This window comes from Taeniopygia guttata, chromosome 7 (genome assembly GCF_048771995.1).
Source record: "Taeniopygia guttata chromosome 7, bTaeGut7.mat, whole genome shotgun sequence".
Classification (NCBI taxonomy): Eukaryota; Metazoa; Chordata; class Aves; order Passeriformes; family Estrildidae; genus Taeniopygia; species Taeniopygia guttata.
Genome location: NC_133032.1, coordinates 17153528 through 17171905, shown reverse-complemented (window position 1 = coordinate 17171905; position 18378 = coordinate 17153528). Strand labels below are relative to the sequence as shown.

General features: G+C 43.8%; 1 protein-coding gene across 2 annotated transcripts in view; it reads left to right on the top strand.

The window, feature by feature from the left end:
- The first annotated feature begins 205 nt into the window (after positions 1-205).
- The window catches only part of WIPF1 (WAS/WASL interacting protein family member 1), a 54698-nt gene continuing 36525 nt past the window's right edge, over positions 206-18378 (top strand). The window contains exon 1 of one of the 2 annotated variants that reach the window (XM_030277505.4): positions 206-6718. The gene's annotated coding sequence lies outside the window, so the exon portion shown is untranslated. Of the gene's footprint in view, positions 17402-18378 lie in introns of both variants that reach the window. The other variant, XM_030277504.4, reaches the window with a different exon arrangement.

Genomic DNA, 18378 nt, shown 5'->3' with positions numbered 1-18378 from the left:
AGGGACTGGTGTGAACTCCCACTGGGCACCGGGCACGGAAAGACCGGACACGGGCATGGCGGGCACCCCGCGGGTCCCGCTCCGCCGGCCGGGCCGAGGGGCGCAGCGGGCCCGGCCGCGCCGTGCGGGCCCGGGGCATGTGCGGCGGCGCGGGCGGCGGGGGAGCGGCGCCCCAGAGCCGCGCCGCGCCGCTTCCTGCCGCTATAAATAGCCGCCCGGCCCAACATGTCCCGGCCGCCGCAGCGGCTGCAGCGCCGGCGGGAGCCGCCGTTCCCGCCCGCCCGGCCCGCACGGAGCGCGGTAAGGGGCTGCGGGGGTCTCTGGGGCGGGCAGGGCTCCGCGCTGGGGCCGCTCGGCGCCCCGCGGGTACAAGGGTCGGGAGCCGAGTCTCGCCCCGTGCCTGTCTGCTCTTTCTCTCTTTTCTTCCAGACTGCTCTGTCTTGGGCTGGACGCGTTCCTCCTGCCTCCCGAAGCCGTGCTGGCAGGCTGGGATCCCTCCCTGCTTCCCCTCGCATTCCCGCTTCCCCCGGGTTGGGCGCGCCCGCGGTGGCGGCTGGCGCTGGCCTCTGGGCGCAGCCCCCGGCAGCTCGGACCGTGCTGCTGCCCGGGCTGCCAGGGAGAGCTGTGCCGTCCGTGTCCGTCTCTGCTGCTGTGCGGCCACGGCTGTGAAAACCTGGCCGGCGTGTCAGGGTGGGGAGAGCCGCGCTGGGGCCGTGGCTCAGGCTGGAGCCGTGGCACGCACCGCCGCCTGCACGTGTGGCACGCACGCAGGGCATCACTCTTCGGTCACACACCAGCTGCAGCCTCCCTCAAGTGCTTTCATCTGCAGCGGATGTTGAGGTGGACCGTGTAGTTAGGCTTCATGGTGGAGTCAACAAAGCAGGTCTCTGCCCTCTGAGCTGGCTCTTGGGGGCTTTTTGGAAGGAATCAACTTAAGGAACCTCAAGTAACCAGTCTTCGTGTTTTAGCTTGTCTTGCACTTTGCCTCTGCTGCTCTAATGGCTGTGTTTCATCCTCTATTGAACACCTTCTGGAGTGCAGGTTCTATGTGCCTTCTCAGAGAGTAGGTGTTCCTCAGCTACCATGTAGCCTGTTCGAGTGGCCTCTCTAAAGCAAACGTGATAACAGCGCTTGTCTCTGGCACCAAAGTGTGCGTGTTCAGGAACCCACCATGATGTACTTGTGAATTACTCCTTTACTCCTAAAGTGTGCTCTCAAATACAGGGCTGTAATAAGCAGCTGCTCTCAGTTTTGACCTCCAGATGATGGGCAGTGTGTTTTGCTTCTCATTCACACCCTTTTTAACTCTGTCAACCTTCCCCTCTGTTTCTTCTGTCCGCTAGCTCTTCCAAGCCCAATTTGGGAGGATGGTGCAGAGACCCAGGAGGCCACGTAAAAGAGAAAAGGTCCTCTCAGAGTCTCAGCTTGGGAGTCTTGCCTTCAGTGAAGGCAGGAGGCATGGCAGTGCACTTTTTCAAGTGCTGTAAAGCACGAGGCCAGCTGAGCTGGCATGTACTTTCCCCTCTGCTGTGAGGGGAAGGAGCAGATGAGGAGGAAATACAGCTGTTCCAAAGCACTTCTGCCCTCTGTCCAGCCGGAGCATGTGAGGGGGGAGGACAGACGCAGAAAGGAAGAGAGTATGAGAGGCTGGGGAGGGGCGAGGGGAGGAGAGGAAAGCTACAAATGGAGAAGAAAAGCTCTTTATGCATGCACAAATGTTATTTAAAGATCTGTTTAGCTAGAGCGAAAGCAAATAGCCTGAAATTATGAGATTGTATCTCTTGAGTCCCTGTTACTGTTCCTTCAGAAAGTGCTGCTTTTCATTCCTCAAGTATTATGTGTGTCTTTCTGCCTCCCTCTTCTAGGCTCCTCAGCATCATCTGACCTCAAGCTGAGCAGGACATTGCCCTCGGCTTCTGCCTGTCAAACGTGTAGTTCTCCATGTTGTACATGAAATGATTATTCCATAGTTGGTTAAGGCAAGTTTCTGAGGAATGCCAAGCAAGAGGCACGCCAGTTCCTGTGGCTGGCCTTGAATGGAGTGCAGGCATTTTGGGACAGGGGCTGTGCCTGGAGGCTGTGGTTACTCTGTGTGTTATCCTTGGCAGCTTAGGGGTTCCTGCCTCTGCTCCTGTCCCTCCCACCCTTCTCTTATGTCTTATTGCTGCTCACCTGTTCCTCTGCCTGTGCTGCAGCTGCTTCAGCCTCTCCCAGTAATCTGTGCAGTTGTGATGAACAGTTTGGAAGTCTGAGTAAGGAGAAGAAGAGAAAGCTGCTCCTCCTTTGTAGAGAAGTTCCCTCTCAGCCCTGTGCTGACTCTCCCCTGCATCCTGCTTTGTGATCCCTCACCCCAGCAACTGGGAATGAAAGCAATTGAAGCTCTCTAGCTATGTCCTAATTACTGCTACTGCCTTGCTATTTCTTCTGAAGTTGCACTTTCAGCTTTCTCCTGGATTAGTTTACTCTCTGAATGGCATCAGGTAGTAAGGTACTGTCTTTGGGAGCTGCATGGCTAAAAGACCACGTTTTTACAAGACCTAAACTTTTTTTTGAATGGAAAACCCAGTTACCCCAGCAGAGTTTCACTGCTTTTACATGTGTAGTGCAGACAGAACTGATAGTGTGCATCTAAGAAAAGGTATTGGCTATGGAAAGAGCAATTTCCCACCTGTGATAACAGTATGATCTTTACATCTGATGACATCCAGACACTGAAAAGGCCACTGAGAAGCACAAGCAATGCTAATCCCTTTGAGAAGGGAGCATGCTGCAGTATTTCTCTTCATTACCTACACTGCATAAAGTCCTAACAGCTATTTAGTTTTCTACCCTGCTTGTATAAACACTCATCTTCTTTGTGGGGAGAAAGGAGCGTATGTTGGTGTTGCCTGACAATTGTGACATGATAGGAAGGCATAGGCTTCCTTTGGAGCACATGTGTTGTTGATGGCCTACATGTACAATTTAGTAAAATGTCTTTATGCAGCGGCTTTGAGAAATATTCTGTGCTTTTAACTACCTTGAATTTTCATCTGGTTAGTGGACTTATATATAAGCCATATAACCATATGAAATAATGATGCAGCAGAAGGGCAGGTTTCTTTAAAGTTTGTTTTTGCCAAAGTAAACATATCTTAATAATGGCTTCTTCACAATAATGAAGTGTTATCAAAATTCAAATCTAATTAAATACTTTTGTGTTCTTCCTACTGATTTCTTTTATTCTTGACTCAAACACTTTCTCATTTTCTTCATCTGGTGCACTCTAACATCTTATCTGTGGGATCTGTTATAAAAAGGAGTGTTTACTGTCTTGGTTCAGAATCCGTGGTGCTAGCTGTTCAAGTAGGGGTGTAGAAACCCAGTATATGGGCAGATAATTAAATACTAGGATGGTAGAACAGATTTTGTTAGTACTGAAGAAGTAGATACTCTGAGTAGTCACGAATCTTCAAAGCTGTCTGTCCTGTGTACAGTTAACACCTACTTGTTCAGCTCCTTACTTCAAAGAGGTATGTGAAAACCTGTTATAGAATAATAACTGCTGAACTGTTAGTTGGCAAATAGCCCAGAAAAGGCATTATTAAGAAGTAAATTCAATAAAGATGTCTGTAATCTTGCTTTAGTAGGCAGCTTTGTTTAAAGTAATTTGTGTGCTTTGGTGACTAGTATGATAGTGTAATATTCACCAGGTACATGCATGCATTTGTCTGGGTATCTGAAGAGGGGGAAGGAGAAGTAACAAACTGTTTACTATGTTAGTACTCCGTTGTGATCCTCTTGGGGACTATGTTACTGCTGCTGAGCTGACAGTGAAATCTGAATAGTAAAAGATTATTTTTTTCAGTGGCAATAACCCTGAACATCAAGGCCCTGAAAGGTGCTGGAGTTGCTCTTCGTCCTTGCAGGCACACGAGTATTGAAGTGCAGCTGTCCTTGGGCCTCATCCAACAGAGTTCACAAAGATCAGTCAAGAGTGTCTCTAAGGCTGGAGATGCAAGTGGCAGGGGAGCAGTTTTGTCTAAATTGGAGAGATCAAAGGAGTTCAGAATAGAAAGTTTTTGCTTAGTTCCTGGAAGGAGATAAACGGAAAACACAAGGAGTAGTTTAAGAGTCTGTTTTGTAACACTTAACTCAGCCATAACTTCATTAGCGTTCTTCATTTGGATCCAATTACACATAAGTATACTTTGGAATTAAAATGTATAGTTTTGTAATTCCTTAAGCTACTAATGTTGTGGAAGCAGAAGTTGGAGTTTTAATGTGTTCATGTGCACCCCTCATCTTTGATGTACTCAGTGTGTGTATGTATGTAGCTCCCACAATTTCCTTCTTGGGCTAAAACCCATGAGAAGGGCCCTCCTGTGTGCCCGTGCATGCTTTCATGAGAGCCCTTTTTCTCTTTGCACTAAGCTTGAGCTCATAACTCCTGCTGAAGAAACTACAGGATATTCTCTAACAGGAAGTAGTACAGATGTTAAAATAAATGCTCTTAGCAGCTTCAGTGAGCCCAAAATAGCTTCTGCGTGTTTCTCTTACGATAAGTTCAGGAAAGGGGGTGATTCCCTCTTCTTCCCTCTCTGTACTATTTTGAGTGCTGAAATCCTCTTGCCTTGAAGAGCAGGCAGTGTGGAGCAGGCTTCTCTGTATTCTTCTGGACCCTGACTTAACAGGGCCAGGAGTGAGCCCTAAACAGAAATTGCATTCCTTGGCACAGTGTCCTGCTTCCTACAAAAATTTCCACTGAGGTCCTTGGTGGTGAAGGGGGCTAACCACTGAAACTGGTTGTCCAGAGGGATCTGGAGTCTGTTGTTGGAGATGGTCTAAAAACTGGATGAGGCCTGAGCAATCTGCTTGAAGCCAGGTTATCTCTGCTCTGAACTAGATGAGATCCAGCAGTTCCTTCCAGCTGGCTGTTTGCCATGTTTTTGCAGTACAGGGGAAGCATGGCTGCCTTTGTCTGTCCCCAAAACCAGTGGGAATAAATGTAGTCTTAAAATATCTGAAAATGGTCTGGAGAATTCTGAATAAAGACTTCAAAGATCGAAGTATGTAGAGAAGCATAGCATAAGGAGGTAATTTTGCCCAAAGTCTCATAACAGCAGGTCAGTAATAGTGCTGGGAGAGAATCATAAATCTCCTGGCTGGCAGACTAGTGCCTTGGTAGCTAGAAGATTTTTGTCTTCATACATAAAACTACCTCCTTTCCCTACTCGACTGTTTTCAGATCATTTGGCAACAGAGACTACACTTACCTGCTGAGAGATATCATATTCTTTTTTTTTTTTTTTTTTGCCTTATCAGTTGTGTTCATAGGGAGTTTTGGTACTAAAGAAAAATGTCGTGCATTGACTTTTTCAGAAACCTAGAAAATTTGATCTGGAAAAGAGTTCGATGACATAAAGACAAGAGCTGCAGAAGAAATTTTTAGAAAGTGATGTTATTCCCAGTTAGTTGCACAACAATTAATCTCATATTTTGTAAGAACAGAAAATAGCAGACAAAGCTGTATACTGAATCCAAGTTTGAATTTCTCTTTGTTTAAAAAAGAAAAATAATTTGAAAACTTCTAAAAATGTGGAAGCTAAGAAGAACACAGATCAGCATTTTAGTGAGTATCATGGAAGGAGTTAAGCTGTGAGTTAACTGCATCTGTGTTTCAAATCCAAATGCTATGAACAAGGCACCATTCAGATCTTCAGTTATAAGTTATGCTGAATTGGTTATGCTGCATTTTTTTGAATTCTGTTCAAAGGAGAAAAAAAGGAATATAATGTTAGATGAAAAAAATTATTACCCTTGTTTTGGTAGCTTGTTTTTTAAGTGATGAAGTAGAATTCTCTTTTTTTTTTTTTCTGTCTACCACTTATGCAGGTCATCTGCTAAGTATTAGCAGCTGTGGAAATGTGGAGTTGCATAAGCATAACTAAAAGTCAGTGGAGCCTTGCACCACTCTGCAGATCTAGCCATTGCATATTCTCTACAACAACAGCTCAGTTTTGTAGCTCAGTTGACACAAATCCCTAAATGTTAAGAGGGCATCAGCAAGCATGGCAAATTGGGAAATCTTTTAAGTCATAGAAATCAGATAGGATAATGCATTATTTTACTGTTGCCACAACCTGCTGTCCAATTAGACACATGCCTTGGTGCTCTGTGAAGAGAGCAGTGTCAGAGTAATGCCCTGGAACAGCTGAGCCTGCCAGCTACATAAACCTGATTTGTCTTGGCAGCTTTGCTTGGAAGGTGGGTATGGGTTCTATGCCTGGCTGCTGTGGGAGCAAGACAAGTGTGAATGCTCACACATGTATCCCAGATTAGCCATGCTTGGTGATATGGCTGAATACAACAGTCTCTTTCAAGCGTTAGAAAAGGCATCTTTGCATGTATGGAGCTGAGAGCCTGGGATGTCTTGGCAAGGGAGATACCTGCAGTGCACATGTGAACGTGTTGGCAGCAGTAGCAGCCCGAGGCTGGCAGGTCCAGCCTCTGCCCCCAGGTTTTTGATACAGGCTCAGCACATTGCAGGATTTGGTTAGCAGGGTGTGTTTCTTCCCACTGAACCTGAGGTTACAGAGAGCTTAATCTCCTTTTTAAGTCATAGAATACGTAATGAATTTTCTGATCTAGACTCTGGCTTTGTTTACAGGTTTTTTTTTTTTTCATCTTTTCTTTTGCTGATTTAAAGATCTCTACAGGCAAGAAAGACTCTGAAAGGGTGAGTACAGTGTTACTAAAATATGATCCTTACAATACTTGTTCTTGGAAATTAAGAAGATAGAATGAGTTTCAGCAGATAGTGTCCCTCTAGACCAGTCCATATATCTGGTGGCTCAGAGCTAAGCCCTGTTCCCTCTTTCAAGACTGCAAAGGAGTTTGGTTGAGCTTCTGTTTTTTTTCTCTTTTTTCCTTTCCTCCCCCACCTCTTTTTTTCCCACTTTTTAAGCAGTGATATGAACAGTTAAGTGAGGATGCTTCCCCAGGTAAGTGGTGTCTGTGCTGTTTCTGCTGGGAACAGGCAGGGCTTCATTAGCTCACCTCACCAGCAGGCTCTGAAAATGGTGGGACCTTTAGCTGCCCTCAAATTGCCTTGGTCCCTGAGGAAGGCTGTAGGGGCTTGGAGGCAGATTGCAGCTCCAGTTGAAGTAGCACTCCAGAGCTGCAAGTGTGGCATGGATCAGGAACCTTCTTTTTTGAGTAGTCTGAACAGGATGGCAGCTGTTTGTAACTAGCACCAGCTAGGTGGCTGTTGAGTAGAAAGATGTGGAGGACAAAAAGTATATGGTGGTGAGGAGAAGAGAGGGTTGCTTATTCCCCCCTCACCTCCTACCTGAGGAAAGATTCCTCAGCTAGTAATTAAAGGGTACTATACTTTGATGCTCTTTTGGTTCAATTTGATTTGCAGTTTGGCAAACATGGACAGCATCAACCATGTAATACTGAGCTCTACCATACCTGTTTTCACTTTACTCCAGCTCATCAGTCCTCCCATGACCATCACATCAGTCATTGGTCTCCTCATGTCCTCGTTACCCAGCACTGACTGACCTATTTTGCCTAACATATTCCCAAAACTGTTTTTCTCACATAGGAATGGAAAATAGAGAATTTTTACTTTCACATGTGAAGCTACTGAAGACAGTTTTCAAAGGAAGTATTAAATGTAAATCAAAAAGGCTGCTGTGCTGTGTATGTTGTAAGAAGCCACTTGCTCACTGTAAGTGAGCTTGCATGACTCAATGTAGTGGTCTCTTTATATGGATCTCTGTTTGGTCAGGTGCTCCTTCATGTATTTCATATGATTGAGTGCCTTGTCTTTAATTTTAAGACCCCTGAGATAGGAAATGCATTTGAGCAGGGCCCTGTAGAATACATTTTCTTTTCCAGTGGGATGAAATAAAAAAATCAAAGGATAGCAATGTGGTGGTATCCACGTGTGATTATTTCAGTTTTAGAGAGAATGCCATTCAAATGAGGCACACAGGCAACACCTACTAGTATATCATTGTTTATGCCTGCAGGTTACATTTTAAGCCATTCTAGACCATTACTACTTTGAAACAGAAAAATATATTCCTTAAAAGTACAGCTTTTCCAGTCAATAGTCCTGATGGCATCTTGGAATCTGAAACTCTCAGGTGGCAGCAGGCAGCCCCAAACCTTTGTTTTAATGCTAGGCAGAAACAAACAAGTAATTATCACTTGGAACTTCCTACTATATTTTCAAATAAAAGTTCGTAATTTGATTTTAATAGGTGACTTAGGGAGGGACAAAATAATTGCTTTATGGCACAGTTTACTTGAAATAGGTTATTCTTAATTTAATTGACCACTGTCCGTTGCATATAAATTAACAACTCATGTTCTTACCTCATTTGAAATTAAAACTAAACCAGATAATGCTTTTCAAAGTGAAACATCTTACTCTGAGGAGTTGCTGCATACTTACACGTACTTGTACCCTTAGGTGGAACTAGAGCAATATGTATTTTTTCATTTAGTGGTTATCATTTTCCAAGCAGCTCTCTGCAGGATCAGTGTCCCAAGTTTTATTATAGCTTTTCCTTTTTTTTTCATTTTGCATCCTTAAAAAAAAAGTATGCATGCTGTCTGGTGTCAAGAGGAAGACAAATTGACTTCAGCTGCTATAGGGAACTAGAAAATTAAGTGTTCCATAACTGACAAACAGCTTGAGATGACTGGACAAGTTCCCTCTTTATTCATCTAAAATGTGCCAGTTGTTTAGCAGAACATCCCTGATAATGCGAGTGAATTGCAGGGTAAAACCCAGTTGGATGTCATCATGTGCAGTACTTAAATGAGAACACTGAGGGATTTTGTGTTTCCAAGGGAAAGAATTGTCATTGTTGTCTTCTGTTTTGTGTTACTTGAAGTTCCCTAAGAAAGTTTCCTTTTAGGAGGAATAATGGAGTTTATAATAAGAATGGTTTATGACTGCTCTTTTTTATTTGAAAGCTTTTGTACTTCTCAAAAAATGTTTGTTCACCATCCACTCACTAACTGGCCAGACTGAGGAGGCACTAAAGAAACCATAGAAATGATACCACATGATATTTAATATCAGAGCATTTACATCTTCCAAGCCTTTGCTCTAGGCCATCCACTGGGAGATATGGACAGAAGCAAATGAGAATATGATGGGAAAACTTGCAAGAAGGGAAAGTTAAAAAAAAAAACAAACCAAAAATGTATTTTCACTTTTTTCCCTTTAGAAAGAAATAAAGCAATGTCCCACTGCCATTCCTTAATGAGGCAAGGTTTTGTGCCCTAGGGAGTGAGAACAAAGATACACAAAAAATCAATCTGAACTAGCAAAGGAGTTGATAAGTGCAACCTGGGTCCAGTCCTGTAGGTACAGAGTTTGTTGTGGTCGGGAGTGGGGCTGCAGCTGTGCAGGAAGGGGACTAATAGTGAAGGTAATGAGCCATGGAGTGCCCAGGTGCACTGACCAACCACCACAGGGAACAGAGGACACACAGGTGCAGTGCATGAACATGAGGGGTATAAAAGGCTGGGCGAAAGAACAAGAAGGGCAGAAGACTTCTGAAGTTGTAAGGTGTTACTCTGTAGGGGTTGAAGCCTTCTGATGTTGTGTGATGGTGCTCTGTGTATCGTGGCCAACTCAAGTGCTGTGGTGTATGCTGTGATACAGTCCTGCCCCTGATGTGTGGCTGCTGTGGAAGATCAGTGCTGAGATGGCACCACTGGAGCAGGATTGCTCCAGACAAGGTCAGGACAGCATTTTCCAGGACTTTCCTTGGAGCTGTTTTCTCTTGGGCTTCTGGTAGAAGCTTTCTCTTCTTGTCCGGTAGACACTGCTGGTTATTTTTGGAAATCACCATTCTCAAGGTCGGATGACTCTTCCTTCTGCTCTAAAGCCCCAGTGCCCTTGATGTCTTTGCTTTAAAGTTTTGCAGGGTCACTGGTATGTGATTATGGTGGGGAGGAAAAAACTTAGATTATCTGGGGGTTTGTTTGGTGCATAAAACTGAATTCTGTCAAGTGACACTGTCAAAAATTGCAGTTGAAGTTTCTGTATTAAGTCTGGCATTTGCATTTCTCTGGTTTCTTCATTTCTCAATGGAGCATGTGGTCCCTGGTATCACTGTCATTTCCTCTAACATGCATTAAACCAGGATTTTAGACACTGCCACTAGGGAATAATGTCTGGTATAGGACAAGTATAAAAGAACTTTTAAGTAGTTTTTAAGGGTATAGTAATGGAAATAGCCTTTGGGACAGCCAAGGGTCTTCAAAATCCAAATTTCCCAAAATGATGCAAAGTGCTGGCTTTGGCATTTGAGGCTGAGGAATAGTCCTTGTCCAATTTACCAGCAAAAAGTCTGAAGTTAAGTATGTCACCAAGTTCACTTAAACCCTAACTAGTAACATCATGAAACATCAAGTAGCTGTATAGAGCCTGTATCACAGCTTGTGCAGCTGAGCTCCTGCTGGCAGCCTGCAGTGATGGGGAACAGGTGAAGAAACACCTTTAGACTCCCACAGTGCATGGGAATGCTTTGAGGCATTGCTGAGAGATAGCGAGGAGTGTCAGCTCACAGTTCATCCACCATAAGGAGCTGTGCTGGGCCTGCTGGGACTTGGCCCACAGACCAACTGGAACCATTGGGCTCTACCAAAATGCCTGTGACTAATCTTTCCTACCCGAAGGCACCTGTGTTTTCAGGCCAAGCAGGAGTGTTTTTAGGAGGTCTTTACTGCTTTTCTCTGTGTTGTTCTTAGGTCACTGCTGTAGTACAGCCTGTCAGGAAAGCCAGCCAGCTTTGCTGAAGAGTCTAGAAATTGGACTGTAAGACATTTCTGCTCTTTTAGCAGCACTCTTTCAGACAGCCATGCTTCAAATTACACAGTTTGGGGTTTCTGTTGAGCGTAGGTAATGTCCTTGGAGCCATAAGCCATAAACTTAGCTGTAAATTTGATTTTTCACTTCTCTACTATATACTTGGCCTTTTGCTAGTGGGGGAGGAAAGAAGAAATAAAACACAGGTATTACATGTTCAATTATAGTTGTGTGTTGAACCTCTGCTAATGAGGGAGACCAGGTGCCAAGCTGTTTTGAGCCAGAGTATCATACTACTGCCTCTGCTTTCAAGCTCAACCTTCAAATTTGGGCTATCCTGACTGTCATTTCTCAAGTGTATTATGGGAATTTGCATCACAAGTCCAGCTCCTTGTATTTGTCTGGCTGTGAGAACAATAGGATACCCTTTTGAGGTAGAGGTGCTGGTTTGTGTTGTGAATGCAGTCTCCCGATAACTGACTCAGTTTCAGCAGTTGATGAAGCCATGTTTTGATGCATGGCAATATAGGGTGTTTTATTTCTAAATCAGAAGTTTTCTCTCTAAGCCAGGTGAGCTGTGACTAAACATCGCTTTCTGACAGACTAAGCATAGTCTACATGCAATGATTTGGTAACCCCAGCTCTGCAAGGCAGAAGTTCCTGCTCAAAATGGCATTGCGTGACTTCCATGCTGAAAGCCATCATGAAATAGTCAGATTGTCAGCAAGTATTGAAGCTGTTCCCTGTTGGCTGATGAGTGATCCTTTCAGACCAGGGCCAGCAGTGTGAGCAGTCTCACTTGGACGTGTCTACCCCTTGTGTGTAGGTGAGATGTAGGATTTCACAACAGGGCTGAGTTTTTTTCACTGTCTAAGGAAACAGAGAATATTGTTCTCCAAGGTTGTTACCTGGATACTTTTCATGGACTCTGCAATGCTCTGTCACTTTTTTAACTGCTGCTCTCTGAAATCTCAGTGGCAAACTCTCCTAATTAATAGTAACTGGACAGATAATTAAATGGTAATGTGATATGCAGTGTATATACATATTCATATCCTGAGCCTCCCTTTCTCCTGTTTAATTTTTTTGGGAGAATATAATTGTCAATACATACCAAGGAAGCACAGAGACGTGGTCTGATTTTGTGCATGACCTGATCTTGCTCACCTTACTTGGATATAGTTCAAATCAGTATGGGACTGCTGGTACGTGTAGCTAAGCAAAGAATAAAATCTCATCTGTTACACAGCAGAGAAGCTGATTCTATTTTATAATTATCCAGCAACTATGCATAGACTCCCATTTGTGGCTATATTTGGCATCCAGTTATTCCGAATGTGGAATATACCACCCATGGGAAGAATGTAAGAAATAGACTAAAGTTCCCAAAGATTGGGACTTGCTTTCCCTTTAAAAAAGCTTTATTTGCATGTACATATATGTATCCATGTATATGTGCACAGATATTCATGGGAATTTTGAATATAAAATATTACTCAGGTTCAAGTGTGATCTTTTAAAACGGGTTGATGTTTTCTACTGAAGTAACTAAGTATATAAAATTTGTCATCAAATATTCAGCTGAATACTTTGAAAACTTTCTGACTCATGTGAATGGCTGAAGACAAGTTGCTCAATAATAAATATATTTTAACTTTGCCATCATAGCAATGCTTATGTATTGAGAAAAGGTACTTGAAGCCTAGGCATGCCGTTGGAAAAATATAGCAAACACTGCTCTAGAAAAACAGCTAGGCAGATTTTACTGGATAGAGCATTGAAAATAACCTTTGGAAAGATAACATTAATTGTTTCTCTCTTGGTTGCCCTGCTGAGTAAGTCCATATTCTTTGATGGGGTCAAAGAGCTTGTGTACCAAGCTTATTGTATAAAAAAGCTACAAACTAAGAAATCAGATTTTATGTGAAAATAAGTATTGGAAGCCGCAAGCAGCATTCTTACTTTTAATAAAACTTCCTTTTTGGTTCCTGAGAACATACTAAGGCTATTAGAAGTAATATACAATGAAGGGACTTCCACGCAAATAGAGTTCTCATTTTAGAAATGTACCTAATGACATATATATGTACATGTATAAATAATACATATGCACTACAGAGCTCTTCTTAATGTCTGTGTTAAAGGAGCAGGGTGGACAAGTATCTTTGAGAGCAAGGTTTGTCAGTTCAGCAGTTTTCACTCAAGAAACACATAGGCATTTCTAGGCAAAAGTAAGTTTTCTTAGGAATGGCTTTTGTTTACGTGGCTGTCATCTGAAAGGAATAGCCTGTGGCTAAACCCAGGGGTGATAGCTGATGATGTAATCTCATATGCACATAGCTGTGTAAAGGGCTCTGAGTTGAGTTTGGGCAGGGGGGGTTCACTGTTTTCAGACAGGACTTGAACAGTATAAAAACTCTTCATTTTCCACATAGACATGACTAGAGTGGTAATCTGCCAGAACATTTTTTGATCATCAGATTTTGTTCACATTCTGGATGAGGAACAAAATAGATTCCCTGTTTTATCTGGTATGCTATGCCCCACCCCCAAGGAATGTGTTAATATTTTATCATTTTGAAGAAATGTAGTGGGCAACATTAAATATTTATGTCTCCCTGAAGTCACACGGGTGCCACCAGGATACCTAGCTCTACATCACACATGCTCTAATTCACCCCAAACACCCACTGTTTACTAATCTTCAGCCCCCATCTGTGCCGATAATGAGAAAGAGGAAATGGAAACAGCAGGGATTATATGCTACTGAGAAGTCCCAGTTTCTGGTTGTAATTCTTTCAACAAACTCTTGCCGACTGTGCTCCTGCTTTGAAGTTTGAGCACCTCTGTATTGGTGCTTGGCTCTGGCGGTTTGGCTGACAGATCTGGGCTTGGTTGGTTTGTTTGTGGTTGCATGCTCACAGTTCCACACAATGGTTTACTCTTGCATTCACCTGTGTTGTATCTGCTCAAAGTTGGGGCAGTGCAGATTGTTTTGCCTGAGCACTGAGATGTTAACTGCTATAATTAGCTGGTGACAGTCTGCACCATATCCACTGTTCTGTCTGTGTGTATAGGCATAGCCATATTGGTGAATGGGGTGATTTTCCATATAGTGAATAAATAGGGCGTGTTTTTATAAGGCAGAAAGTATGTGTTGGTCTTGAATGCTGGGTTTCAGCATGCTCTGTTAGTCTGGATCATCATGTCCAGTATACTCAGATATGGGGGTAATGCAAGTTTCTAATCTAAACCAAAAACCTCAGAGCCCATGATTGCATTTTTATCTCCATAGCACAGGACAAGCAAATGATTTGTGTAAATAGCTTTACATCAGTGTCTATTAACATTTTTCTGTGTCTTATCTGTCAGGCCACTTCTGCAACTTGTTATTGCTGCTGGGGTGGTTCTTTATTTGTAAATCAAGCGCTGTGATCTCATGGCAAATGAGGGGAAGTCAATTCATGGCTTTAAAAACAACTTGTGCTATTTGCAGGGTTACTAACAATGTCTCCATTAAGTACCCAGGTGTACATAAAGGAGAGCTTCATGTATGCTTTCCACTCAGAAGCTAAAGAGATCGTTTTGTCTTGTGTATGTGTGTGTATATATATGTAAGATGAGACATAGCATTAGTTGCAATTGGTTGGCTTACACAAGATGACTGCCAAAAATCCCTGTTGGAGCTTTGCTCCTCTGAAAGGTGCCAGCCAACAGATTCTGCATCTGTGACAAGGATGGAGAAATAAATTATTTGTTTACAAGGGGTGGAATTTGTCAGGCTTCAGATGTTTCCCTTCTTGCCTTAGTGGTCCGCAGTCAGAGTTGACAAATGCTCTGGTGTCAGTGGTGACTCGGCAAACCCCGCTGTGCGGGAGCTCTGCGGACACGGTGGGACCCCGGTGTCACACAGCCGCCTTTGCTGTCCCTGCAGTGCCTGTCCATGGCCCCACTGAAGGGCAGGCAGCACTCTGAGCTTGGCTGGGGCAGCAGCCTGGGAGGCTGTTTTCTTTGGGCGCGGATTCAAAGTGGCTGCGGGGCTGCTGTGAGTTACCTGCTGGGTGAGCAAATTCCTCCCATCTCCAACAATCCCAAGTGTCCACGGGGGATATAAAAGTATGTTTGCCCCACCAGCAGCTCCAAGCACAGCTCTGGCACAGTCCATTATGTGTGACTAGATCCTCACAGAGAGGTTGACACATTAAAAGTGACTTTGTAAACGTAGCCCCTTCTTAAAATGGAGAGAAATAACCCATCTCTTGTGAAGGATCCAGGCTGTCTGAAAGCTCCTGGGGGAGCAGCTGGGTGAGGACAAAGAAGCAGTGTACTGAGAGCAAGCATGGCCACTTCCTGAACTCTTCAACTTCCCCTCTGTGCCTCTGAAGCTCGGGGTCTGGCATGTCATGTCTCTGCATGCTTACCGAGGAGAAGATGCTTAAGCTGCGTGAGGCTCACAGTGCTCTCAAGTGTCTCCCAGTGTAAATAATACCTTGGCCATTTGGCCCAAAACCTTCAGTGGGGGCAGAGCAGGTGCATCTGCAGACATATGTTTGCACATGCTTTCCTACTACAGCTGCAGGAGCTCAGAGTGCATGCACGACAAGGGTGTGTGTGTGTGAGTCTCATTCAAAAGCATCTATTTTTTGGGCTAATTTGTTAGGGTGTTTTTAGTTGTGCATGTATTTCCTTTTGCATGGGCGTCCTATGCATGTTTACACATAAAATACTTGTATCTTTTATTAGCTGGGGGTAATTTGTTTAACACTTAGCTGCTGCTCTGTAAATCCTGTTGTTGCTGCCTCTTTGCCAGAGGTCACTACTCTCACATCTCTGTGGATAGGAGGTATTCTCAAAACCATTGTTACTCCATTTCCAATTATTTTAACCCAATGATATAAATTACTGGAGCTACCTTGGCTCATTTGATAGTAATGAACTAGTGAGTGGTGGTAAGAAGCCCTGAGGCAGCAGATGGGAATGTAATCCCTGGCTGGTGGTCACCAGGAGGCTGCTCACAACATTGATGTCTTCATCTGGCACAGTTTAATTATAAAGATGGCATTTCAGTGGAAACCTCTTAATTTATGTAGAAATTGCATAGAATTCGTCTACCCAGGGGAAAAGAAGCAGCTCCGATTGGCTTGCTCTGGTCTCTCACTGTAGCCATGGTTTTGTGTGACAGCCTGGGTAGTGGCAGAGCCAACTTCCTACTAACACTTGTCTGGTTTTGCCTGAAAGTGAGAAAGGGGGGAAAAAAATCTCATGAGATTTTGACCTCTAGATCAGCTCCTCAGTGTGGTCCGTGGCACAGGCTGTGGAACAACTGTGCCAACACACTTGGGGCAACTGAGGGATGCAGTGGGAGAACTGAATGGTGGAGGCAGGACAGCCACAAATGAGTGTGGCTGCCAAAACATTTCCCTCCCAAATTTTGCAGCATCGCTGTCTCTTCATTCTCTTCCTACCTTCAAGGTTTTCCCATTTGCACTTAGGTGCAGCTAAAGCAATCTATGCCCCAGCAAAGATCTTTGCAGTCAGTCTGTAAGGGAAACCCTCTGGGTTTGTAGCCCACCATTTTCACCCAGGCCTTGCCAGGCTTATCAGTTCCCCAGGCATTGTCTGTTACTAAATAAATGAATGCAGCATTTATCTTCACCCCTTAGCTTGATTGACGAGTATTTAGTGTTTTCCACAAGGAGCATCTCCCAGCAGAGCAGTATCTCCTTGCTGACTCTGGTGTGACCATTCTGCCTCTACTGTGATGTGATAGTCTTCAAACTTTATCTCCAGACTGTGTCAGTGCACCTGGTGGTGCAATCAGGGTTAGATTGCCTTTCCAAAATTTATGTGTCTTTAAAAAAATGATAAAGCACCACCTATTGACTAGTCCTCTAAACATAGTACTCTAGTACAGGACTTTACTGTCCTTCCGATTGTGACGTGTGTTCAGACTTGTTTGTCCAGTGCTAGATAGCAATATGTGAATGCACACTGATACAACTGAGAAAATCTCTGCTCTTCTGAAGACATAAACTACTTTTCATAGGACTCAAACTTGTGTTTACTGTATTCAAATGAAAGTATTTCTGAAAATTGCTGATGACTGCATCTGTTTGAATTCATCAATTCACTACCACTCAGAACATTTGATAAACAAATACCCTTGAACTGAAATTTCCCACGCCTGCAGTGTAATTACATTCTCCACTACTGCATTTGTTTCCCCTTTAAAAAAAGGGGGGCAGGCACACTGAGTAGACTGTGGCAGAATCACATTTGGCATTTGGTATTAATATACAGTACAAAAAGGTCCATTGACTCATTGGGTGACTCAGAAGGCAGTAGAGGAGGGCTTTTTGGCTATGCAGAAATGTCAGTGGTTCAACATTAGATCAGAAATTTCTTTAACACGTTGTGAGGGACAGTTAGTTGTTTCATCTGATGTTAAAGTGCAAGCAAAGCGAGTCTAGCAAGGTGCGGTGAGGAAGTGTGTGTCACATGCTCCTCCACAGGAAACGAGACGGGAGCTGCTGGGGAAGTTCAGAACTGGGTGACCTCCAACAGATTCAAACAGCACAGGTTAGTTCTCTTAAAACATCTCTTTAGCTGTCCTGCAGGGGTACTGCACATGTATTTTCACTGGATTTTGGCAGCAGTGGGTGAGGAGTGCTCTGTATGGCAGTTGTGGTGGCGGGTAGTAAGCAGCGTGGGATTTCCGAGCAGAACTCTACAGCGCAAAAATAGGAAGCTCATCTGTGAGTTAGCTTGGTTTGTGCAAAGCTTGGAGCCTGCCTTGCAGTACAGCAGAAGTGTGGCCTGAGTCACGTTAGAAGTGTGGATGAAATCTCCATCTTGTTAAGACTTTCATAAAGTAAGTTAAAGGTCTGGATTTTTAATAGATGTGTTCAGTGTTAATAAATACTAGAAAGCACTTTTCCAAGTAGAGGTTAAAATCATTGACTATAGTGAACATTTATTTTAGTTTGTTTTGGCTGTTTTGGCTCTTCTCTTTGATTTTACTGGCACAGTTTCTTGTTAAGGTGTTCTCTCATTCCTGGTGATTTCTGTTGAGAAATTACATCACGACTTTCTGTACTGGAGAGTTTCAACTTGGGAGCACATCAGGAATGAAATGAAGCTAGGTTGGTGCTGGAGAATTTGGGAGTTCTCAGAGGGAGACTCTTTAATGGGATCTATGTTTTTTACCCCAGCACAAATATAGATTTGTTACTTCTAAAATACTATGCAATTGTGATTAATTACAAATCTGAAATGCAAAGTTGGAGTGAAAGTTACGAAGAAAACAACCTTCGGGATTATAAAATGTATAATACAGTAAGTGCACAGAATCTGAACTAAAATAAAATCGCAGTGTGGAGTCCATGTGATGCTGGGAGAGCGTGGGGAAGAGGAGGTGATGGCTCCACAGCCAGTTCCAGCAGTGGTGGCTGGAGGCCAAGGTGCTCTCTCTGCACAGAGTCCCCTGCTAGCCAAGGGTCACAGCTTGTGAGACAGAGGGGCTTGGACAGGGATGGTGGCAGCAATCTCACAAGAAA